Here is an 18,046-nt window from a genome sequence, read left to right as displayed (position 1 = left end):
CGGTGCCATGCAGCATAGCGGGACCAGCGCGTTGAATCCTACGCCAGAACGGCCCTGGCGGCGCGAATGTCTCGGGCCGTCGAGACCGGCTGCTTTGTCATAAAAAGGAGTTTCGAAGGGCTTGTCATGGGTGCGATCATACCAGCACTAATGCACCGGATCCCATCAGAACTCCGCAGTTAAGCGTGCTTGGGCGAGAGTAGTACTAGGATGGGTGACCCCCCGGGAAGTCCTCGTGCTGCACCCCATTTATTTTTTGCCCTTTTTTTATTTTTTGATAATATTTATTTTTAATTTTTCGGCTTTTGGCTTTTCCACTTCGGATAATTTTTTTCTCCCGAAAATAAACTGAGTCCGGAGACTGGCGGTGCCATGCAGCATAGCGGGACCAGCGCGTTGAATCCTACGCCAGAACGGCCCCGGCGGCGCGAATGTCTCGGGCCGTCGAGGTCTGCTGCTTTGTCATAAAAGGGAGTTTCGAAGGGCATGTCATGGGTACGATCATGCCAGCACTAATGCACCGGATTCCATCAGAACTCCGCAGTTAAGCATGATTGGGTGAGAGTAGTACTAGGATGGGTGACCCTCTGGGAAGTCCTCGTGTTGCACCCCTTTAATTTTTTGCCCGCTTTTTTATTTTTTGATAATATTTATTTCTAATTTTTCGGCTTTTGGCTTTTCCACTCCGGATAATTTTTTTCCTCCCAAAATAAACTGAGTTCGGAGACTGGCGGTGCCATGCAGCATAGCGGGACCAGCGCGTTGAATTCTACGCCAGAACGGCCCCGGCGGCGCGAATGTCTCGGGCCGTCGAGGTCTGCTGCTTTGTCATAAAAGGGAGTTTCGAAGGGCTTGTCATGGGTGTGATCATACCAGCACTAATGCACCGGATCCCATCAGAACTCCGCAGTTAAGCGTGCTTGGGCGAGAGTAGTACAAGGATGGGTGACCCCCTGGGAAGTCCTCGTGTTGCACCCCTTTTATTTTTTGCCCGCTTTTTTATTTTTTGATAATATTTATTTTTAATTTTTCGGCTTTTGGCTTTTCCTCTTCGGATAATTTTTTTCCCCCGAAAATAAACTGAGTCCGGAGACTGGCGGTGCCATGCAGCATAGCGGGACCAGCGCGTTGAATCCTACGCCAGAACAGCCCCGGCGGTGCGAATGTCTCGGGCCGTCGAGACCTGCTGCTTTGCCATAAAAGGGAGTTTCGAAGGGCTTGTCATGGGTGCGATTATACCAGCACTAATGCACCGGATCCCATCTGAACTCCGCAGTTAAGCGTGCTTGGGCGAGAGTAGTACTAGGATGGGTGACCCCCTAGGATGTCCTCGTGTTGCACCCCTTTTATTTTTTGCCCGCTTTTTTATTTTTTGATAATATTTATTTTTAATTTTTCGGCTTTTGGCTTTTCCTCTTCGGATAATTTTTTTCCCCCGAAAATAAACTGAGTCCGGAGACTGGCGGTGCCATGCAGCATAGCGGGACCAGCGCGTTGAATCCTATGCCAGAACGGCCCCGGCGGCGCGAATGTCTCGGGCCGTCGAGGTCGGCTGCTTTGTCATAAAAGGGAGTTTCGAAGGGCATGTCATGGGTGCGATCATACCGGCACTAATGCACCGGATCCCATCAAAACTCCGCAGTTAAGCGTGCTTGGGCGAGAGTAGCACTAGGATGGGTGACCACCTGGGAAGTCCTCGTGTTGCACCCCTTTTATTTTTTGCCCGTTTTTTTATTTTTTGATAATATTTATTTTTAATTTTTCGGCTTTTGGCTTTTCCGCTTCGGATAATTTTTTTCCTCCGAAAATAAACTGAGTCCGGAGACTGGCGGTGCCATGCAGCATAGCGGGACCAGCGCGTTGAATCCTACGCCAGAACGGCCCCGGCGGTGCGAATGTCTCGGGCCGTCGAGACCTGCTGCTTTGTCATAAAAGGGAGTTTCGAAGGGCTTGTCATGGGTGCGATCATACTAGCACTAATGCACCGGATCCCATCTGAACTCCGCAGTTAAGCGTGCTTGGGCGAGAGTAGTACTAGGATGGGTGACCCCCAGGGAAGTCCTCGTGTTGCACCCCTTTTATTTTTTGCCCGCTTTTTTATTTTTTGTTAATATTTATTTTTAATTTTTTGGCTTTTGGCTTTCCCTCTTCGGATAATTTTTTTTCCCCGAAAATAAACTGAGTCCGGAGACTGGCGGTGCCATGCAGCATAGCGGGACCAGCGCGTTGAATCCTACGCCAGAACGGCCCCGGCGGCGCGAATGTCTCGGGCCGTCGAGGTCGGCTGCTTTGTCATAAAAGGGAGTTTCGAAGGGCATGTCATGGGTGCGATCATACCAGCACTAATGCACCGGATCCCATCAGAACTCCGCAGTTAAGCGTGCTTGGGCGAGGGTAGTACTAGGATGGGTGCCCCCCTGGGAAGTCCTCGTGTTGCACCCCTTTTATTTTTTGCCCGCTTTTTTATTTTTTGATAATATTTATTTTTAATTTTTCGGCCTTTGGCTTTTCCTCTTCGGATAATTTTTTTTTCCCGAAAATAAACTGAGTCGGGAGACTGGCGGTGCCATGCAGCATAGCGGGACCAGCGCGTTGAATCCTACGCCAGAACGGCCCTGGCGGCGCGAATGTCTCGGGCCGTCGAGACCGGCTGCTTTGTCATAAAAAGAGTTTCGAAGGGCTTGTCATGGGTGCGATCATACCAGCACTAATGCACCGGATCCCATCAGAACTCCGCAGTTAAGCGTGCTTGGGCGAGAGTAGTACTAGGATGGGTGACCCCCCGGGAAGTCCTCGTGCTGCACCCCATTTATTTTTTGCCCTTTTTTTATTTTTTGATAATATTTATTTTTAATTTTTCGGCTTTTGGCTTTTCCACTTCGGATAATTTTTTTCTCCCGAAAATAAACTGAGTCCGGAGACTGGCGGTGCCATGCAGCATAGCGGGACCAGCGCGTTGAATCCTACGCCAGAACGGCCCCGGCGGCGCGAATGTCTCGGGCCGTCGAGGTCTGCTGCTTTGTCATAAAAGGGAGTTTCGAAGGGCATGTCATGGGTACGATCATACCAGCACTAATGCACCGGATTCCATCAGAACTCCGCAGTTAAGCATGATTGGGTGAGAGTAGTACTAGGATGGGTGACCCTCTGGGAAGTCCTCGTGTTGCACCCCTTTAATTTTTTGCCCGCTTTTTTATTTTTTGATAATATTTATTTCTAATTTTTCGGCTTTTGGCTTTTCCACTCCGGATAATTTTTTTCCTCCCAAAATAAACTGAGTTCGGAGACTGGCGGTGCCATGCAGCATAGCGGGACCAGCGCGTTGAATTCTACGCCAGAACGGCCCCGGCGGCGCGAATGTCTCGGGCCGTCGAGGTCTGCTGCTTTGTCATAAAAGGGAGTTTCGAAGGGCTTGTCATGGGTGCGATCATACCAGCACTAATGCACCGGATCCCTTCAGAACTCCGCAGTTAAGCGTGCTTGGGCGAGAGTAGTACAAGGATGGGTGACCCCCTGGGAAGTCCTCGTGTTGCACCCCTTTTATTTTTTGCCCGCTTTTTTATTTTTTGATAATATTTATTTTTAATTTTTCGGCTTTTGGCTTTTCCTCTTCGGATAATTTTTTTCCCCCAAAAATAAATTGAGTCCGGAGACTGGCGGTGCCATGCAGCATAGCGGGACCAGCGCGTTGAATCCTACGCCAGAACAGCCCCGGCGGTGCGAATGTCTCGGGCCGTCGAGACCTGCTGCTTTGCCATAAAAGGGAGTTTCGAAGGGCTTGTCATGGGTGCGATTATACCAGCACTAATGCACCGGATCCCATCTGAACTCCGCAGTTAAGCGTGCTTGGGCGAGAGTAGTACTAGGATGGGTGACCCCCTTGGAAGTCCTCGTGTTGCACCCCTTTTATTTTTTGCCCGCTTTTTTATTTTTTGATAATATTTATTTTTAATTTTTCGGCTTTTAGCTTTTCCTCTTCGGATAATTTTTTTCCCCCGAAAATAAACTGAGTCCGGAGACTGGCGGTGCCATGCAGCATAGCGGGACCAGCGCGTTGAATCCTACGCCAGAACGGCCCCGGCGGCGCGAATGTCTCGGGCCGTCGAGGTCGGCTGCTTTGTCATAAAAGGGAGTTTCGAAGGGCATCTCATGGGTGCGATCATACCGGCACTAATGCACCGGATCCCATCAAAACTCCGCAGTTAAGCGTGCTTGGGCGAGAGTAGCACTAGGATGGGTGACCACCTGGGAAGTCCTCGTGTTGCACCCCTTTTATTTTTTGCCCTTTTTTTATTTTTTGATAATATTTATTTTTAATTTTTCGGCTTTTGGCTTTTCCTCTTCGGATAATTTTTTTCCCCCGAAAATAAATTGAGTCCGGAGACTGGCGGTGCCATGCAGCATAGCGGGACCAGCGCGTTGAATCCTACGCCAGAACAGCCCCGGCGGTGCGAATGTCTCGGGCCGTCGAGACCTGCTGCTTTGCCATAAAAGGGAGTTTCGAAGGGCTTGTCATGGGTGCGATTATACCAGCACTAATGCACCGGATCCCATCTGAACTCCGCAGTTAAGCGTGCTTGGGCGAGAGTAGTACTAGGATGGGTGACCCCCTTGGAAGTCCTCGTGTTGCACCCCTTTTATTTTTTGCCCGCTTTTTTATTTTTTGATAATATTTATTTTTAATTTTTCGGCTTTTAGCTTTTCCACTTCGGATAATTTTTTTCCCCCGAAAATAAACTGAGTCCGGAGACTGGCGGTGCCATGCAGCATAGCGGGACCAGCGCGTTGAATCCTACGCCAGAACGGCCCCGGCGGCGCGTATGTCTCGGGCCGTCGAGGTCTGCTGCTTTGTCATATAAGAGAGTTTCGAAGGGAATGTCATGGGTGCGATCATACCAGCACTAATGCACCGGATCCCATCAGAACTCCGCAGTTAAGCGTGCTTGGGCGGGAGTAGTACTAGGATGGGTGCCCCCCTGGGAAGTCCTCGTGTTGCACCCCTTTTATTTTTTGCCCGCTTTTTTATTTTTTGATAATATTTATTTTTAATTTTTCGGCTTTTGGCTTTTCCTCTTCGGATAATTTTTCCCCCGAAAATAAACTGAGTCGGGAGACTGGCGGTGCCATGCAGCATAGCGGGACCAGCGCGTTGAATCCTACGCCAGAACGGCCCTGGCGGCGCGAATGTCTCGGGCCGTCGAGACCGGCTGCTTTGTCATAAAAAGGAGTTTCGAAGGGCTTGTCATGGGTGCGATCATACCAGCACTAATGCACCGGATCCCATCAGAACTCCGCAGTTAAGCGTGCTTGGGCGAGAGTAGTACTAGGATGGGTGACCCCCCGGGAAGTCCTCGTGTTGCACCCCATTTATTTTTTGCCCTTTTTTTATTTTTTGATAATATTTATTTTTAATTTTTCGGCTTTTGGCTTTTCCACTTCGGATAATTTTTTTCCCCCGAAAATAAACTGAGTCCGGAGACTGGCGGTGCCATGCAGCATAGCGGGACCAGCGCGTTGAATCCTACGCCAGAACAGCCCCGGCGGTGCGAATGTCTCGGGCCGTCGAGACCTGCTGCTTTGCCATAAAAGGGAGTTTCGAAGGGCTTGTCATGGGTGCGATCATACCAGCACTAATGCACCGGATCCCATCTGAACTCCGCAGTTAAGCGTGCTTGGGCGAGAGTAGTACTAGGATGGGTGACCCCCTTGGAAGTCCTCGTGTTGCACCCCTTTTATTTTTTGCCCGCTTTTTTATTTTTTGATAATATTTATTTTTAATTTTTCGGCTTTTGGCTTTTCCTCTTCGGATAATTTTTTTCCCCCGAAAATAAACTGAGTCCGGAGACTGGCGGTGCCATGCAGCATAGCGGGACCAGCGCGTTGAATCCTACGCCAGAACGGCCCCGGCGGCGCGAATGTCTCGGGCCGTCGAGGTCGGCTGCTTTGTCATAAAAGGGAGTTTCGAAGGGCATGTCATGGGTGCAATCATACCGGCACTAATGCACCGGATCCCATCAAAACTCCGCAGTTAAGCGTGCTTGGGCGAGAGTAGCACTAGGATGGGTGACCACCTGGGAAGTCCTCGTGTTGCACCCCTTTTATTTTTTGCCCGTTTTTTTATTTTTTGATAATATTTATTTTTAATTTTTCGGCTTTTGGCTTTTCCGCTTCGGATAATTTTTTTCCTCCGAAAATAAACTGAGTCCGGAGACTGGCGGTGCCATGCAGCATAGCAGGACCAGCGCGTTGAATCCTACGCCAGAACGGCCCCGGCGGTGCGAATGTCTCGGGCCGTCGAGACCTGCTGCTTTGTCATAAAAGGGAGTTTCGAAGGGCTTGTCATGGGTGCGATCATACCAGCACTAATGCACCGGATCCCATCAGAACTCCGCAGTTAAGCGTGCTTGGGCGAGAGTAGTACAAGGATGGGTGACCCCCTGGGAAGTCCTCGTGTTGCCCCCCTTTTATTTTTTGCCCGCTTTTTTATTTTTTGATAATATTTATTATTAATTTTTCGGCTTTTGGCTTTTCCTCTTCGGATAATTTTTTCCCCCGAAAATAAACTGAGTCCGGAGACTGGCGGTGCCATGCAGCATAGCGGGACCAGCGCGTTGAATCCTACGCCAGAACGGCCCCGGCGGCGCGAATGTCTCGGGCCGTCGAGGTCGGCTGCTTTGTCATAAAAGGGAGTTTCGAAGGGCATGTCATGGGTGCGATCATACCAGCACTAATGCACCGGATCCCATCAGAACTCCGCAGTTAAGCGTGCTTAGGCGAGGGTAGTACTTGGATGGGTGACCCTATGGAAAGTCCTCGTGTTGCACCCCTTTTATTTTTTGCCCGCTTTTTTATTTTTTGGTAATATTTATTTTAATTTTTCGGCCTTTGGCTTTTCCTCTTCGGATAATTTTTTTTCCCCGAAAATAAACTGAGTCCGGAGACTGGCGGTGCCATGCAGCACAGCGGGACCAGCGCGTTGAATCCTACGCCAGAACGGCCCCGGCGGCGCGAATGTCTCGGGCCGTCGAGGTCTGCTGCTTTGTCATAAAAGGGAGTTTCGAAGGGCTTGTCATGGGTGTGATCATACCAGCACTAATGCACCGGATCCCATCAGAACTCCGCAGTTAAGCGTGCTTGGGCGAGAGTAGTACAAGGATGGGTGACCCCCTGGGAAGTCCTCGTGTTGCCCCCCTTTTATTTTTTGCCCGCTTTTTTATTTTTTGATAATATTTATTATTAATTTTTCGGCTTTTGGCTTTTCCTCTTCGGATAATTTTTTCCCCCGAAAATAAACTGAGTCCGGAGACTGGCGGTGCCATGCAGCATAGCGGGACCAGCGCGTTGAATCCTACGCCAGAACGGCCCCGGCGGCGCGAATGTCTCGGGCCGTCGAGGTCGGCTGCTTTGTCATAAAAGGGAGTTTCGAAGGGCATGTCATGGGTGCGATCATACCAGCACTAATGCACCGGATCCCATCAGAACTCCGCAGTTAAGCGTGCTTAGGCGAGGGTAGTACTTGGATGGGTGACCCTATGGAAAGTCCTCGTGTTGCACCCCTTTTATTTTTTGCCCGCTTTTTTATTTTTTGGTAATATTTATTTTAATTTTTCGGCCTTTGGCTTTTCCTCTTCGGATAATTTTTTTTCCCCGAAAATAAACTGAGTCCGGAGACTGGCGGGGCCATGCAGCATAGCGGGACCAGCGCGTTGAATCCTACGCCAGAACGGCCCTGGCGGCGCGAATGTCTCGGGCCGTCGAGACCGGCTGCTTTGTCATAAAACGGAGTTTCGAAGGGCTTGTCATGGGTGCGATCATACCAGCACTAATGCACCGGATCCCATCAGAACTTCGCAGTTAAGCGTGCTTGGGCGAGAGTAGTACTAGGATGGGTGACCCCCCGGGAAGTCCTCGTGTTGCACCCCATTTATTTTTTGCCCTTTTTTTATTTTTTGATAATATTTATTTTTAATTTTTCGGCTTTTGGCTTTTCCACTTCGGATAATTTTTTTCCCCCGAAAATAAACTGAGTCCGGAGACTGGCGGTGCCATGCAGCATAGCGGGACCAGCGCGTTGAATCCTACGCCAGAACGGCCCCGGCGGCGCGTATGTCTCGGGCCGTCGAGGTCTGCTGCTTTGTCATATAAGAGAGTTTCGAAGGGAATGTCATGGGTGCGATCATACCAGCACTAATGCACCGGATCCCATCAGAACTCCGCAGTTAAGCGTGCTTGGGCGGGAGTAGTACTAGGATGGGTGCCCCCCTGGGAAGTCCTCGTGTTGCACCCCTTTTATTTTTTGCCCGCTTTTTTATTTTTTGATAATATTTATTTTTAATTTTTTGGCTTTTGGCTTTTCCTCTTCGGATAATTTTTCCCCCGAAAATAAACTGAGTCGGGAGACTGGCGGTGCCATGCAGCATAGCGGGACCAGCGCGTTGAATCCTACGCCAGAACGGCCCTGGCGGCGCGAATGTCTCGGGCCGTCGAGACCGGCTGCTTTGTCATAAAAAGGAGTTTCGAAGGGCTTGTCATGGGTGCGATCATACCAGCACTAATGCACCGGATCCCATCAGAACTCCGCAGTTAAGCGTGCTTGGGCGAGAGTAGTACTAGGATGGGTGACCCCCCGGGAAGTCCTCGTGCTGCACCCCATTTATTTTTTGCCCTTTTTTTATTTTTTGATAATATTTATTTTTAATTTTTCGGCTTTTGGCTTTTCCACTTCGGATAATTTTTTTCTCCCGAAAATAAACTGAGTCCGGAGACTGGCGGTGCCATGCAGCATAGCGGGACCAGCGCGTTGAATCCTACGCCAGAACGGCCCCGGCGGCGCGAATGTCTCGGGCCGTCGAGGTCTGCTGCTTTGTCATAAAAGGGAGTTTCGAAGGGCATGTCATGGGTACGATCATACCAGCACTAATGCACCGGATTCCATCAGAACTCCGCAGTTAAGCATGATTGGGTGAGAGTAGTACTAGGATGGGTGACCCTCTGGGAAGTCCTCGTGTTGCACCCCTTTAATTTTTTGCCCGCTTTTTTATTTTTTGATAATATTTATTTCTAATTTTTCGGCTTTTGGCTTTTCCACTCCGGATAATTTTTTTCCTCCCAAAATAAACTGAGTTCGGAGACTGGCGGTGCCATGCAGCATAGCGGGACCAGCGCGTTGAATTCTACGCCAGAACGGCCCCGGCGGCGCGAATGTCTCGGGCCGTCGAGGTCTGCTGCTTTGTCATAAAAGGGAGTTTCGAAGGGCTTGTCATGGGTGTGATCATACCAGCACTAATGCACCGGATCCCTTCAGAACTCCGCAGTTAAGCGTGCTTGGGCGAGAGTAGTACAAGGATGGGTGACCCCCTGGGAAGTCCTCGTGTTGCACCCCTTTTATTTTTTGCCCGCTTTTTTATTTTTTGATAATATTTATTTTTAATTTTTCGGCTTTTGGCTTTTCCTCTTCGGATAATTTTTTTCCCCCGAAAATAAATTGAGTCCGGAGACTGGCGGTGCCATGCAGCATAGCGGGACCAGCGCGTTGAATCCTACGCCAGAACAGCCCCGGCGGTGCGAATGTCTCGGGCCGTCGAGACCTGCTGCTTTGCCATAAAAGGGAGTTTCGAAGGGCTTGTCATGGGTGCGATTATACCAGCACTAATGCACCGGATCCCATCTGAACTCCGCAGTTAAGCGTGCTTGGGCGAGAGTAGTACTAGGATGGGTGACCCCCTTGGAAGTCCTCGTGTTGCACCCCTTTTATTTTTTGCCCGCTTTTTTATTTTTTGATAATATTTATTTTTAATTTTTCGGCTTTTAGCTTTTCCTCTTCGGATAATTTTTTTCCCCCGAAAATAAACTGAGTCCGGAGACTGGCGGTGCCATGCAGCATAGCGGGACCAGCGCGTTGAATCCTACGCCAGAACGGCCCCGGCGGCGCGAATGTCTCGGGCCGTCGAGGTCGGCTGCTTTGTCATAAAAGGGAGTTTCGAAGGGCATGTCATGGGTGCGATCATACCGGCACTAATGCACCGGATCCCATCAAAACTCCGCAGTTAAGCGTGCTTGGGCGAGAGTAGCACTAGGATGGGTGACCACCTGGGAAGTCCTCGTGTTGCACCCCTTTTATTTTTTGCCCTTTTTTTATTTTTTGATAATATTTATTTTTAATTTTTCGGCTTTTGGCTTTTCCGCTTCGGATAATTTTTTTCCTCCGAAAATAAACTGAGTCCGGAGACTGGCGGTGCCATGCAGCATAGCGGGACCAGCGCGTTGAATCCTACGCCAGAACGGCCCCGGCGGTGCGAATGTCTCGGGCCGTCGAGACCTGCTGCTTTGTCATAAAAGGGAGTTTCGAAGGGCTTGTCATGGGTGCGATCATACCAGCACTAATGCACCGGATCCCATCTGAACTCCGCAGTTAAGCGTGCTTGGGCGAGAGTAGTACTAGGATGGGTGACCCCCTGGGAAGTCCTCGTGTTGCACCCCTTTTATTTTTTGCCCGCTTTTTTATTTTTTGTTAATATTTATTTTTAATTTTTCGGCTTTTGGCTTTTCCTCTTCGGATAATTTTTTTTCCCCGAAAATAAACTGAGTCCGGAGACTGGCGGTGCCATGCAGCATAGCGGGACCAGCGCGTTGAATCCTACGCCAGAACGGCCCCGGCGGCGCGAATGTCTCGGGCCGTCGAGGTCGGCTGCTTTGTCATAAAAGGGAGTTTCGAAGGGCATGTCATGGGTGCGATCATACCAGCACTAATGCACCGGATCCCATCAGAACTCCACAGTTAAGCGTGCTTGGGCGAGGGTAGTACTAGGATGGGTGACCCTATGGAAAGTCCTCGTGTTGCACCCCTTTTATTTTTTGCCCGCTTTTTTATTTTTTGATAATATTTATTTTTAATTTTTCGGCCTTTGGCTTTTCCTCTTCGGATAATTTTTTTTCCCCGAAAATAAACTGAGTCCGGAGACTGGCGGTGCCATGCAGCATAGCGGGACCAGCGCGTTGAATCCTACGCCAGAACGGCCCCGGCGGCGCGAATGTCTCGGGCCGTCGAGGTCTGCTGCTTTGTCATAAAAGGGAGTTTCGAAGGGCTTGTCATGGGTGTGATCATACCAGCACTAATGCACCGGATCCCATCAGAACTCCGCAGTTAAGCGTGCTTGGGCGAGAGTAGTACAAGGATGGGTGACCCCCTGGGAAGTCCTCGTGTTGCCCCCCTTTTATTTTTTGCCCGCTTTTTTATTTTTTGATAATATTTATTTTTAATTTTTCGGCTTTTGGCTTTTCCTCTTCGGATAATTTTTTCCCCCGAAAATAAACTGAGTCCGGAGACTGGCGGTGCCATGCAGCATAGCGGGACCAGCGCGTTGAATCCTACGCCAGAACGGCCCCGGCGGCGCGAATGTCTCGGGCCGTCGAGGTCGGCTGCTTTGTCATAAAAGGGAGTTTCGAAGGGCATGTCATGGGTGCGATCATACCAGCACTAATGCACCGGATCCCATCAGAACTCCGCAGTTAAGCGTGCTTAGGCGAGGGTAGTACTTGGATGGGTGACCCTATGGAAAGTCCTCGTGTTGCACCCCTTTTATTTTTTGCCCGCTTTTTTATTTTTTGGTAATATTTATTTTAATTTTTCGGCCTTTGGCTTTTCCTCTTCGGATAATTTTTTTTTCCCGAAATAAACTGAGTCCGGAGACTGGCGGTGCCATGCAGCATAGCGGGACCAGCGCGTTGAATCCTACGCCAGAACGGCCCTGGCGGCGCGAATGTCTCGGGCCGTCGAGACCGGCTGCTTTGTCATAAAACGGAGTTTCGAAGGACTTGTCATGGGTGCGATCATACCAGCACTAATGCACCGGATCCCATCAGAACTCCGCAGTTAAGCGAGCTTGGGCGAGAGTAGTACTAGGATGGGTGACCCCCCGGGAAGTCCTCGTGTTGCACCCCATTTATTTTTTGCCCCTTTTTTTATTTTTTGATAATATTTATTTTTAATTTTTCGGCTTTTGGCTTTTCCACTTCGGATAATTTTTTTCCCCCGAAAATAAACTGAGTCCGGAGACTGGCGGTGCCATGCAGCATAGCGGGACCAGCGCGTTGAATCCTACGCCAGAACGGCCCCGCCGGCGCGAATGTCTCGGGCCGTCGAAGTCTGCTGCTTTGTCATAAAAGGAAGTTTCGAAGGGCATGTCATGGGTACGATCATACCAGCACTAATGCACCGGATTCCATCAGAACTCCGCAGTTAAGCATGCTTGGGCGAGAGTAGTACTAGGATGGGTGACCCTCTGGGAAGTCCTCGTGTTGCACCCCTTTAATTTTTTGCCCGCTTTTTTATTTTTTGATAATATTTATTTTTAATTTTTCGGCTTTTGGCTTTTCCACTCCGGATAATTCTTTTCCTCCCAAAATAAACTGAGTTCGGAGACAGGCGGTGCCATGCAGCATAGCGGGACCAGCGCGTTGAATTCTACGCCAGAACGGCCCCGGCGGCGCGAATGTCTCGGGCCGTCGAGATCTGCTGCTTTGTCATAAAAGGGAGTTTCGAAGGGCTTGTCATGGGTGTGATCATACCAGCACTAATGCACCGGATCCCATCAGAACTCCGCAGTTAAGCGTGCTTGGGCGAGAGTAGTACAAGGATGGGTGACCTCCTGGGAAGTCCTCGTGTTGCCCCCCTTTTATTTTTTGCCCGCTTTTTTATTTTTTGATAATATTTATTTTTAATTTTTCGGCTTTTGGCTTTTCCTCTTCGGATAATTTTTTCCTCCGAAAATAAACTGAGTCCGGAGACTGGCGGTGCCATGCAGCATAGCGGGACCAGCGTGTTGAATCCTACGCCAGAACGGCCCCGGCGGCGCGAATGTCTCGGGCCGTCGAGGTCTGCTGCTTTGTCATATAAGAGAGTTTCGAAGGGAATGTCATGGGTGCGATCATACCAGCACTAATGCACCGGATCCCATCAGAACTCCGCAGTTAAGCTTGCTTGGGCGGGAGTAGTACTAGGATGGGTGCCCCCTGGGAAGTCCTCGTGTTGCACCCCTTTTATTTTTTGCCCGCTTTTTTATTTTTTGATAATATTTATTTTTAATTTTTCGGCTTTTGGCTTTTCCTCTTCGGATAATTTTTTCCCCCGAAAATAAACTGAGTCGGGAGACTGGCGGTGCCATGCAGCATAGCGGGACCAGCGCGTTGAATCCTACGCCAGAACGGCCCTGGCGGCGCGAATGTCTCGGGCCGTTGAGACTGGCTGCTTTGTCATAAAAAGGAGTTTCGAAGGGCTTGTCATGGGTGCGATCATACCAGCACTAATGCACCGGATCCCATCAGAACTCCGCAGTTAAGCGTGCTTGGGCGAGAGTAGTACTAGGATGGGTGACCCCCCGGGAAGTCCTCGTGCTGCACCCCATTTATTTTTTGCCCGTTTTTTTATTTTTTGATAATATTTATTTTTAATTTTTCGGCTTTTGGCTTTTCCACTTCGGATAATTTTTTTTCCCCGAAAATAAACTGAGTCCGGAGACTGGCGGTGCCATGCAGCATAGCGGGACCAGCGCGTTGAATCCTACGCCAGAACGGCCCCGGCGGCGCGAATGTCTCGGGCCGTCGAGGTCTGCTGCTTTGTCATAAAAGGGAGTTTCGAAGGGCATGTCATGGGTACGATCATACCAGCACTAATGCACCGGATTCCATCAGAACTCCGCAGTTAAGCATGATTGGGCGAGAGTAGTACTAGGATGGGTGACCCTCTGGGAAGTCCTCGTGTTGCACCCCTTTAATTTTTTGCCCGCTTTTTTATTTTTTGATAATATTTATTTCTAATTTTTCGGCTTTTGGCTTTTCCACTCCGGATAATTTTTTTCCTCCCAAAATAATCTGAGTTCGGAGACTGGCGGTGCCATGCAGCATAGCGGGACCAGCGCGTTGAATTCTACGCCAGAACGGCCCCGGCGGCGCGAATGTCTCGGGCCGTCGAGGTCTGCTGCTTTGTCATAAAAGGGAGTTTCGAAGGGCTTGTCATGGGTGTGATCATACCAGCACTAATGCACCGGATCCCATCAGAACTCCGCAGTTAAGCGTGCTTGGGCGAGAGTAGTACAAGGATGGGTGACCCCCTGGGAAGTCCTCGTGTTGCACCCCTTTTATTTTTTGCCCGCTTTTTTATTTTTTGATAATATTTATTTTTAATTTTTCGGCTTTTGGCTTTTCCTCTTCGGATAATTTTTTTCCCCCGAAAATAAACTGAGTCCGGAGACTGGCGGTGCCATGCAGCATAGCGGGACCAGCGCGTTGAATCCTACGCCAGAACAGCCCCGGCGGTGCGAATGTCTCGGGCCGTCGAGACCTGCTGCTTTGCCATAAAATGGAGTTTCGAAGGGCTTGTCATGGGTGCGATCATACCAGCACTAATGCACCGGATCCCATCTGAACTCCGCAGTTAAGCGTGCTTGGGCGAGAGTAGTACTAGGATGGGTGACCCCCTTGGAAGTCCTCGTGTTGCACCCCTTTTATTTTTTGCCCGCTTTTTTATTTTTTGATAATATTTATTTTTAATTTTTCGGCTTTTGGCTTTTCCTCTTCGGATAATTTTTTTCCCCCGAAAATAAACTGAGTCCGGAGACTGGCGGTGCCATGCAGCATAGCGGGACCAGCGCGTTGAATCCTACGCCAGAACGGCCCCGGCGGCGCGAATGTCTCGGGCCGTCGAGGTCGGCTGCTTTGTCATAAAAGGGAGTTTCGAAGGGCATGTCATGGGTGCGATCATACCGGCACTAATGCACCGGATCCCATCAAAACTCCGCAGTTAAGCGTGCTTGGGCGAGAGTAGCACTAGGATGGGTGACCACCTGGGAAGTCCTCGTGTTGCACCCCTTTTATTTTTTGCCCGTTTTTTTATTTTTTGATAATATTTATTTTTAATTTTTCAGCTTTTGGCTTTTCCGCTTCGGATAATTTTTTTCCTCCGAAAATAAACTGAGTCCGGAGACTGGCGGTGCCATGCAGCATAGCGGGACCAGCGCGTTGAATCCTACGCCAGAACGGCCCCGGCGGTGCGAATGTCTCGGGCCGTCGAGACCTGCTGCTTTGTCATAAAAGGGAGTTTCGAAGGGCTTGTCATGGGTGCGATCATACCAGCACTAATGCACCGGATCCCATCTGAACTCCGCAGTTAAGCGTGCTTGGGCGAGAGTAGTACTAGGATGGGTGACCCCCTGGGAAGTCCTCGTGTTGCACCCCTTTTATTTTTTGCCCGCTTTTTTATTTTTTGTTAATATTTATTTTTAATTTTTCGGCTTTTGGCTTTTCCTCTTCGGATAATTTTTTTTCCCCGAAAATAAACTGAGTCCGGAGACTGGCGGTGCCATGCAGCATAGCGGGACCAGCGCGTTGAATCCTACGCCAGAACGGCCCCGGCGGCGCGAATGTCTCGGGCCGTCGAGGTCGGCTGCTTTGTCATAAAAGGGAGTTTCGAAGGGCATGTCATGGGTGCGATCATACCAGCACTAATGCACCGGATCCCATCAGAACTCCGCAGTTAAGCGTGCTTGGGCGAGGGTAGTACTAGGATGGGTGACCCTATGGAAAGTCCTCGTGTTGCACCCCTTTTATTTTTTGCCCGCTTTTTTATTTTTTGATAATATTTATTTTTAATTTTTCGGCCTCTGGCTTTTCCTCTTCGGATAATTTTTTTCCCCGAAAATAAAGTGAGTCCGGAGACTGGCGGTGCCATGCAGCATAGCGGGACCAGCGCGTTGAATCCTACGCCAGAACGGCCCCGGCGGCGCGAATGTCTCGGGCCGTCGAGGTCGGCTGCTTTGTCATAAAAGGGAGTTTCGAAGGGCATGTCATGGGTGCGATCATACCAGCACTAATGCACCGGATCCCATCTGAACTCCGCAGTTAAGCGTGCTTGGGCGAGAGTAGTACTAGGATGGGTGACCCCCTGGGAAGTCCTCGTGTTGCACCCCTTTTATTTTTTGCCCGTTTTTTTATTTTTTGATAATATTTATTTTTAATTTTTCGGCTTTTGGCTTTTCCGCTTTGGATAATTTTTTTCCTCCGAAAATAAACTGAGTCCGGAGACTGGCGGTGCCATGCAGCATAGCGGGACCAGCGCGTTGAATCCTACGCCAGAACGGCCCCGGCGGTGCGAATGTCTCGGGCCGTCGAGACCTGCTGCTTTGTCATAAAAGGGAGTTTCGAAGGGCTTGTCATGGGTGCGATCATACCAGCACTAATGCACCGGATCCCATCAGAACTCCGCAGTTAAGCGTGCTTGGGCGAGAGTAGTACTAGGATGGGTGACCCCCTGGGAAGTCCTCGTGTTGCACCCCTTTTATTTTTTGCCCGCTTTTTTATTTTTTGTTAATATTTATTTTTAATTTTTCGGCTTTTGGCTTTTCCGCTTTGGATAATTTTTTTCCTCCGAAAATAAACTGAGTCCGGAGACTGGCGGTGCCATGCAGCATAGCGGGACCAGCGCGTTGAATCCTACGCCAGAACGGCCCCGGCGGTGCGAATGTCTCGGGCCGTCGAGACCTGCTGCTTTGTCATAAAAGGGAGTTTCGAAGGGCTTGTCATGGGTGCGATCATACCAGCACTAATGCACCGGATCCCATCTGAACTCCGCAGTTAAGCGTGCTTGGGCGAGAGTAGTACTAGGATGGGTGACCCCCTGGGAAGTCCTCGTGTTGCACCCCTTTTATTTTTTGCCCGCTTTTTTATTTTTTGTTAATATTTATTTTTAATTTTTCGGCTTTTGGCTTTTCCTCTTCGGATAATTTTTTTTCCCCGAAAATAAACTGAGTCCGGAGACTGGCGGTGCCATGCAGCATAGCGGGACCAGCGCGTTGAATCCTACGCCAGAACGGCCCCGGCGGCGCGAATGTCTCGGGCCGTCGAGGTCGGCTGCTTTGTCATAAAAGGGAGTTTCGAAGGGCATGTCATGGGTGCGATCATACCGGCACTAATGCACCGGATCCCATCAAAACTCCGCAGTTAAGCGTGCTTGGGCGAGAGTAGCACTAGGATGGGTGACCACCTGGGAAGTCCTCGTGTTGCACCCCTTTTATTTTTTGCCCGTTTTTTTATTTTTTGATAATATTTATTTTTAATTTTTCAGCTTTTGGCTTTTCCGCTTCGGATAATTTTTTTCCTCCGAAAATAAACTGAGTCCGGAGACTGGCGGTGCCATGCAGCATAGCGGGACCAGCGCGTTGAATCCTACGCCAGAACGGCCCCGGCGGTGCGAATGTCTCGGGCCGTCGAGACCTACTGCTTTGTCATAAAAGGGAGTTTCGAAGGGCTTGTCATGGGTGCGATCATACCAGCACTAATGCACCGGATCCCATCTGAACTCCGCAGTTAAGCGTGCTTGGGCGAGAGTAGTACTAGGATGGGTGACCCCCTGGGAAGTCCTCGTGTTGCACCCCTTTTATTTTTTGCCCGCTTTTTTATTTTTTGTTAATATTTATTTTTAATTTTTCGGCTTTTGGCTTTTCCTCTTCGGATAATTTTTTTTCTCCGAAAATAAACTGAGTCCGGAGACTGGCGGTGCCATGCAGCATAGCGGGACCAGCGCGTTGAATCCTACGCCAGAACGGCCCCGGCGGCGCGAATGTCTCGGGCCGTCGAGGTCGGCTGCTTTGTCATAAAAGGGAGTTTCGAAGGGCATGTCATGGGTGCGATCATACCAGCACTAATGCACCGGATCCCATCAGAACTCCGCAGTTAAGCGTGCTTGGGGGAGGGTAGTACTAGGATGGGTGACCCTATGGAAAGTCCTCGTGTTGCACCCCTTTTATTTTTTGCCCGCTTTTTTATTTTTTGATAATATTTATTTTTAATTTTTCGGCCTTTGGCTTTTCCTCTTCGGATAATTTTTTTTCCCCGAAAATAAACTGAGTCCGGAGACTGGCGGTGCCATGCAGCATAGCGGGACCAGCGCGTTGAAGCCTACGCCAGAACGGCCCCGGCGGCGCGAATGTCTCGGGCCGTCGAGGTCGGCTGCTTTGTCATAAAAGGGAGTTTCGAAGGGCATGTCATGGGTGCG

At 49.8% G+C, this 18,046-nt stretch overlaps 46 non-coding genes and 4 pseudogenes across 46 annotated transcripts in view; all 50 read left to right on the top strand.

Moving 5' to 3' along the window:
- The first annotated feature begins 128 nt into the window (after positions 1 to 128).
- Positions 129 to 247, top strand: LOC149755645 (5S ribosomal RNA). Its single transcript, XR_016403828.1, has one exon. It is a non-coding gene; the product is annotated as a 5S ribosomal RNA (ribosomal RNA).
- Positions 248 to 493: 246 nt separating this feature from the next.
- LOC149755644 (5S ribosomal RNA) lies at positions 494 to 612 on the top strand (annotated as a pseudogene).
- A 247-nt stretch (positions 613 to 859) lies between these two features.
- On the top strand, positions 860 to 978 carry LOC149755643 (5S ribosomal RNA). The gene has a single exon (XR_016403857.1). It is a non-coding gene; the product is annotated as a 5S ribosomal RNA (ribosomal RNA).
- Positions 979 to 1,225: 247 nt separating this feature from the next.
- LOC149755642 (5S ribosomal RNA) lies at positions 1,226 to 1,344 on the top strand. The gene has a single exon (XR_016407536.1). It is a non-coding gene; the product is annotated as a 5S ribosomal RNA (ribosomal RNA).
- Positions 1,345 to 1,591: 247 nt separating this feature from the next.
- LOC149755641 (5S ribosomal RNA) lies at positions 1,592 to 1,710 on the top strand. The gene has a single exon (XR_016408015.1). It is a non-coding gene; the product is annotated as a 5S ribosomal RNA (ribosomal RNA).
- Positions 1,711 to 1,957: 247 nt separating this feature from the next.
- LOC149755640 (5S ribosomal RNA) lies at positions 1,958 to 2,076 on the top strand. The gene has a single exon (XR_016403432.1). It is a non-coding gene; the product is annotated as a 5S ribosomal RNA (ribosomal RNA).
- Positions 2,077 to 2,323: 247 nt separating this feature from the next.
- On the top strand, positions 2,324 to 2,442 carry LOC149755639 (5S ribosomal RNA). The gene has a single exon (XR_016412834.1). It is a non-coding gene; the product is annotated as a 5S ribosomal RNA (ribosomal RNA).
- A 246-nt stretch (positions 2,443 to 2,688) lies between these two features.
- Positions 2,689 to 2,807, top strand: LOC149755638 (5S ribosomal RNA). Its single transcript, XR_016403827.1, has one exon. It is a non-coding gene; the product is annotated as a 5S ribosomal RNA (ribosomal RNA).
- Positions 2,808 to 3,053: 246 nt separating this feature from the next.
- On the top strand, positions 3,054 to 3,172 carry LOC149755637 (5S ribosomal RNA; annotated as a pseudogene).
- A 247-nt stretch (positions 3,173 to 3,419) lies between these two features.
- LOC149755636 (5S ribosomal RNA) lies at positions 3,420 to 3,538 on the top strand. Its single transcript, XR_016405093.1, has one exon. It is a non-coding gene; the product is annotated as a 5S ribosomal RNA (ribosomal RNA).
- A 247-nt stretch (positions 3,539 to 3,785) lies between these two features.
- Positions 3,786 to 3,904, top strand: LOC149755635 (5S ribosomal RNA). Its single transcript, XR_016403732.1, has one exon. It is a non-coding gene; the product is annotated as a 5S ribosomal RNA (ribosomal RNA).
- A 247-nt stretch (positions 3,905 to 4,151) lies between these two features.
- On the top strand, positions 4,152 to 4,270 carry LOC149755634 (5S ribosomal RNA). Its single transcript, XR_016408014.1, has one exon. It is a non-coding gene; the product is annotated as a 5S ribosomal RNA (ribosomal RNA).
- A 246-nt stretch (positions 4,271 to 4,516) lies between these two features.
- LOC149755633 (5S ribosomal RNA) lies at positions 4,517 to 4,635 on the top strand. The gene has a single exon (XR_016403730.1). It is a non-coding gene; the product is annotated as a 5S ribosomal RNA (ribosomal RNA).
- Positions 4,636 to 4,882: 247 nt separating this feature from the next.
- LOC149755632 (5S ribosomal RNA) lies at positions 4,883 to 5,001 on the top strand. Its single transcript, XR_016400984.1, has one exon. It is a non-coding gene; the product is annotated as a 5S ribosomal RNA (ribosomal RNA).
- A 245-nt stretch (positions 5,002 to 5,246) lies between these two features.
- Positions 5,247 to 5,365, top strand: LOC149755631 (5S ribosomal RNA). The gene has a single exon (XR_016400635.1). It is a non-coding gene; the product is annotated as a 5S ribosomal RNA (ribosomal RNA).
- A 246-nt stretch (positions 5,366 to 5,611) lies between these two features.
- Positions 5,612 to 5,730, top strand: LOC149755630 (5S ribosomal RNA). The gene has a single exon (XR_016402196.1). It is a non-coding gene; the product is annotated as a 5S ribosomal RNA (ribosomal RNA).
- Positions 5,731 to 5,977: 247 nt separating this feature from the next.
- On the top strand, positions 5,978 to 6,096 carry LOC149755629 (5S ribosomal RNA). Its single transcript, XR_016408277.1, has one exon. It is a non-coding gene; the product is annotated as a 5S ribosomal RNA (ribosomal RNA).
- A 247-nt stretch (positions 6,097 to 6,343) lies between these two features.
- LOC149755628 (5S ribosomal RNA) lies at positions 6,344 to 6,462 on the top strand. Its single transcript, XR_016405621.1, has one exon. It is a non-coding gene; the product is annotated as a 5S ribosomal RNA (ribosomal RNA).
- A 246-nt stretch (positions 6,463 to 6,708) lies between these two features.
- On the top strand, positions 6,709 to 6,827 carry LOC149755627 (5S ribosomal RNA). Its single transcript, XR_016406214.1, has one exon. It is a non-coding gene; the product is annotated as a 5S ribosomal RNA (ribosomal RNA).
- Positions 6,828 to 7,073: 246 nt separating this feature from the next.
- On the top strand, positions 7,074 to 7,192 carry LOC149755626 (5S ribosomal RNA). Its single transcript, XR_016406798.1, has one exon. It is a non-coding gene; the product is annotated as a 5S ribosomal RNA (ribosomal RNA).
- A 246-nt stretch (positions 7,193 to 7,438) lies between these two features.
- Positions 7,439 to 7,557, top strand: LOC149755625 (5S ribosomal RNA). The gene has a single exon (XR_016406213.1). It is a non-coding gene; the product is annotated as a 5S ribosomal RNA (ribosomal RNA).
- A 246-nt stretch (positions 7,558 to 7,803) lies between these two features.
- LOC149755624 (5S ribosomal RNA) lies at positions 7,804 to 7,922 on the top strand. The gene has a single exon (XR_016403697.1). It is a non-coding gene; the product is annotated as a 5S ribosomal RNA (ribosomal RNA).
- A 246-nt stretch (positions 7,923 to 8,168) lies between these two features.
- Positions 8,169 to 8,287, top strand: LOC149755623 (5S ribosomal RNA). Its single transcript, XR_016400982.1, has one exon. It is a non-coding gene; the product is annotated as a 5S ribosomal RNA (ribosomal RNA).
- Positions 8,288 to 8,532: 245 nt separating this feature from the next.
- Positions 8,533 to 8,651, top strand: LOC149755622 (5S ribosomal RNA). Its single transcript, XR_016403826.1, has one exon. It is a non-coding gene; the product is annotated as a 5S ribosomal RNA (ribosomal RNA).
- A 246-nt stretch (positions 8,652 to 8,897) lies between these two features.
- Positions 8,898 to 9,016, top strand: LOC149755621 (5S ribosomal RNA; annotated as a pseudogene).
- Positions 9,017 to 9,263: 247 nt separating this feature from the next.
- LOC149755620 (5S ribosomal RNA) lies at positions 9,264 to 9,382 on the top strand. The gene has a single exon (XR_016406131.1). It is a non-coding gene; the product is annotated as a 5S ribosomal RNA (ribosomal RNA).
- Positions 9,383 to 9,629: 247 nt separating this feature from the next.
- On the top strand, positions 9,630 to 9,748 carry LOC149755619 (5S ribosomal RNA). The gene has a single exon (XR_016403729.1). It is a non-coding gene; the product is annotated as a 5S ribosomal RNA (ribosomal RNA).
- Positions 9,749 to 9,995: 247 nt separating this feature from the next.
- On the top strand, positions 9,996 to 10,114 carry LOC149755618 (5S ribosomal RNA). The gene has a single exon (XR_016408013.1). It is a non-coding gene; the product is annotated as a 5S ribosomal RNA (ribosomal RNA).
- Positions 10,115 to 10,360: 246 nt separating this feature from the next.
- LOC149755617 (5S ribosomal RNA) lies at positions 10,361 to 10,479 on the top strand. Its single transcript, XR_016409740.1, has one exon. It is a non-coding gene; the product is annotated as a 5S ribosomal RNA (ribosomal RNA).
- A 247-nt stretch (positions 10,480 to 10,726) lies between these two features.
- Positions 10,727 to 10,845, top strand: LOC149755616 (5S ribosomal RNA). Its single transcript, XR_016405999.1, has one exon. It is a non-coding gene; the product is annotated as a 5S ribosomal RNA (ribosomal RNA).
- Positions 10,846 to 11,092: 247 nt separating this feature from the next.
- LOC149755615 (5S ribosomal RNA) lies at positions 11,093 to 11,211 on the top strand. Its single transcript, XR_016406797.1, has one exon. It is a non-coding gene; the product is annotated as a 5S ribosomal RNA (ribosomal RNA).
- A 246-nt stretch (positions 11,212 to 11,457) lies between these two features.
- Positions 11,458 to 11,576, top strand: LOC149755614 (5S ribosomal RNA). Its single transcript, XR_016406212.1, has one exon. It is a non-coding gene; the product is annotated as a 5S ribosomal RNA (ribosomal RNA).
- Positions 11,577 to 11,821: 245 nt separating this feature from the next.
- Positions 11,822 to 11,940, top strand: LOC149755613 (5S ribosomal RNA). The gene has a single exon (XR_016404050.1). It is a non-coding gene; the product is annotated as a 5S ribosomal RNA (ribosomal RNA).
- Positions 11,941 to 12,187: 247 nt separating this feature from the next.
- On the top strand, positions 12,188 to 12,306 carry LOC149755612 (5S ribosomal RNA). Its single transcript, XR_016408902.1, has one exon. It is a non-coding gene; the product is annotated as a 5S ribosomal RNA (ribosomal RNA).
- Positions 12,307 to 12,553: 247 nt separating this feature from the next.
- Positions 12,554 to 12,672, top strand: LOC149755611 (5S ribosomal RNA). Its single transcript, XR_016406521.1, has one exon. It is a non-coding gene; the product is annotated as a 5S ribosomal RNA (ribosomal RNA).
- Positions 12,673 to 12,918: 246 nt separating this feature from the next.
- Positions 12,919 to 13,036, top strand: LOC149755610 (5S ribosomal RNA). The gene has a single exon (XR_016407796.1). It is a non-coding gene; the product is annotated as a 5S ribosomal RNA (ribosomal RNA).
- A 246-nt stretch (positions 13,037 to 13,282) lies between these two features.
- Positions 13,283 to 13,401, top strand: LOC149755609 (5S ribosomal RNA). The gene has a single exon (XR_016403825.1). It is a non-coding gene; the product is annotated as a 5S ribosomal RNA (ribosomal RNA).
- A 247-nt stretch (positions 13,402 to 13,648) lies between these two features.
- Positions 13,649 to 13,767, top strand: LOC149755608 (5S ribosomal RNA; annotated as a pseudogene).
- A 247-nt stretch (positions 13,768 to 14,014) lies between these two features.
- LOC149755607 (5S ribosomal RNA) lies at positions 14,015 to 14,133 on the top strand. Its single transcript, XR_016403856.1, has one exon. It is a non-coding gene; the product is annotated as a 5S ribosomal RNA (ribosomal RNA).
- A 247-nt stretch (positions 14,134 to 14,380) lies between these two features.
- Positions 14,381 to 14,499, top strand: LOC149755606 (5S ribosomal RNA). Its single transcript, XR_016402195.1, has one exon. It is a non-coding gene; the product is annotated as a 5S ribosomal RNA (ribosomal RNA).
- A 247-nt stretch (positions 14,500 to 14,746) lies between these two features.
- On the top strand, positions 14,747 to 14,865 carry LOC149755605 (5S ribosomal RNA). The gene has a single exon (XR_016408012.1). It is a non-coding gene; the product is annotated as a 5S ribosomal RNA (ribosomal RNA).
- Positions 14,866 to 15,112: 247 nt separating this feature from the next.
- On the top strand, positions 15,113 to 15,231 carry LOC149755604 (5S ribosomal RNA). Its single transcript, XR_016409729.1, has one exon. It is a non-coding gene; the product is annotated as a 5S ribosomal RNA (ribosomal RNA).
- Positions 15,232 to 15,478: 247 nt separating this feature from the next.
- LOC149755603 (5S ribosomal RNA) lies at positions 15,479 to 15,597 on the top strand. Its single transcript, XR_016402448.1, has one exon. It is a non-coding gene; the product is annotated as a 5S ribosomal RNA (ribosomal RNA).
- A 246-nt stretch (positions 15,598 to 15,843) lies between these two features.
- LOC149755602 (5S ribosomal RNA) lies at positions 15,844 to 15,962 on the top strand. The gene has a single exon (XR_016409718.1). It is a non-coding gene; the product is annotated as a 5S ribosomal RNA (ribosomal RNA).
- A 247-nt stretch (positions 15,963 to 16,209) lies between these two features.
- LOC149755601 (5S ribosomal RNA) lies at positions 16,210 to 16,328 on the top strand. The gene has a single exon (XR_016411317.1). It is a non-coding gene; the product is annotated as a 5S ribosomal RNA (ribosomal RNA).
- Positions 16,329 to 16,575: 247 nt separating this feature from the next.
- On the top strand, positions 16,576 to 16,694 carry LOC149755600 (5S ribosomal RNA). The gene has a single exon (XR_016409707.1). It is a non-coding gene; the product is annotated as a 5S ribosomal RNA (ribosomal RNA).
- Positions 16,695 to 16,941: 247 nt separating this feature from the next.
- On the top strand, positions 16,942 to 17,060 carry LOC149755599 (5S ribosomal RNA). Its single transcript, XR_016408011.1, has one exon. It is a non-coding gene; the product is annotated as a 5S ribosomal RNA (ribosomal RNA).
- A 247-nt stretch (positions 17,061 to 17,307) lies between these two features.
- On the top strand, positions 17,308 to 17,426 carry LOC149755598 (5S ribosomal RNA). Its single transcript, XR_016409696.1, has one exon. It is a non-coding gene; the product is annotated as a 5S ribosomal RNA (ribosomal RNA).
- A 247-nt stretch (positions 17,427 to 17,673) lies between these two features.
- Positions 17,674 to 17,792, top strand: LOC149755597 (5S ribosomal RNA). The gene has a single exon (XR_016407662.1). It is a non-coding gene; the product is annotated as a 5S ribosomal RNA (ribosomal RNA).
- Positions 17,793 to 18,039: 247 nt separating this feature from the next.
- LOC149755596 (5S ribosomal RNA) overlaps positions 18,040 to 18,046 on the top strand; it is a 119-nt gene continuing 112 nt past the window's right edge. The window contains exon 1 of the ribosomal RNA XR_016409684.1: positions 18,040 to 18,046. This exon is cut by the window's right edge and continues 112 nt beyond it. This is a non-coding gene — a ribosomal RNA (5S ribosomal RNA).

This window comes from Phoenix dactylifera, chromosome 4 (genome assembly GCF_051530095.1).
Source record: "Phoenix dactylifera cultivar Ajwa chromosome 4, Ajwa_hap1_PhDact_Kaust_v1.1, whole genome shotgun sequence".
Lineage (NCBI taxonomy): Eukaryota > Viridiplantae > Streptophyta > Magnoliopsida > Arecales > Arecaceae > Phoenix > Phoenix dactylifera.
Note: the sequence above shows the minus strand (reverse complement) of the source record. Positions and strands in the feature narration are given on the sequence as shown.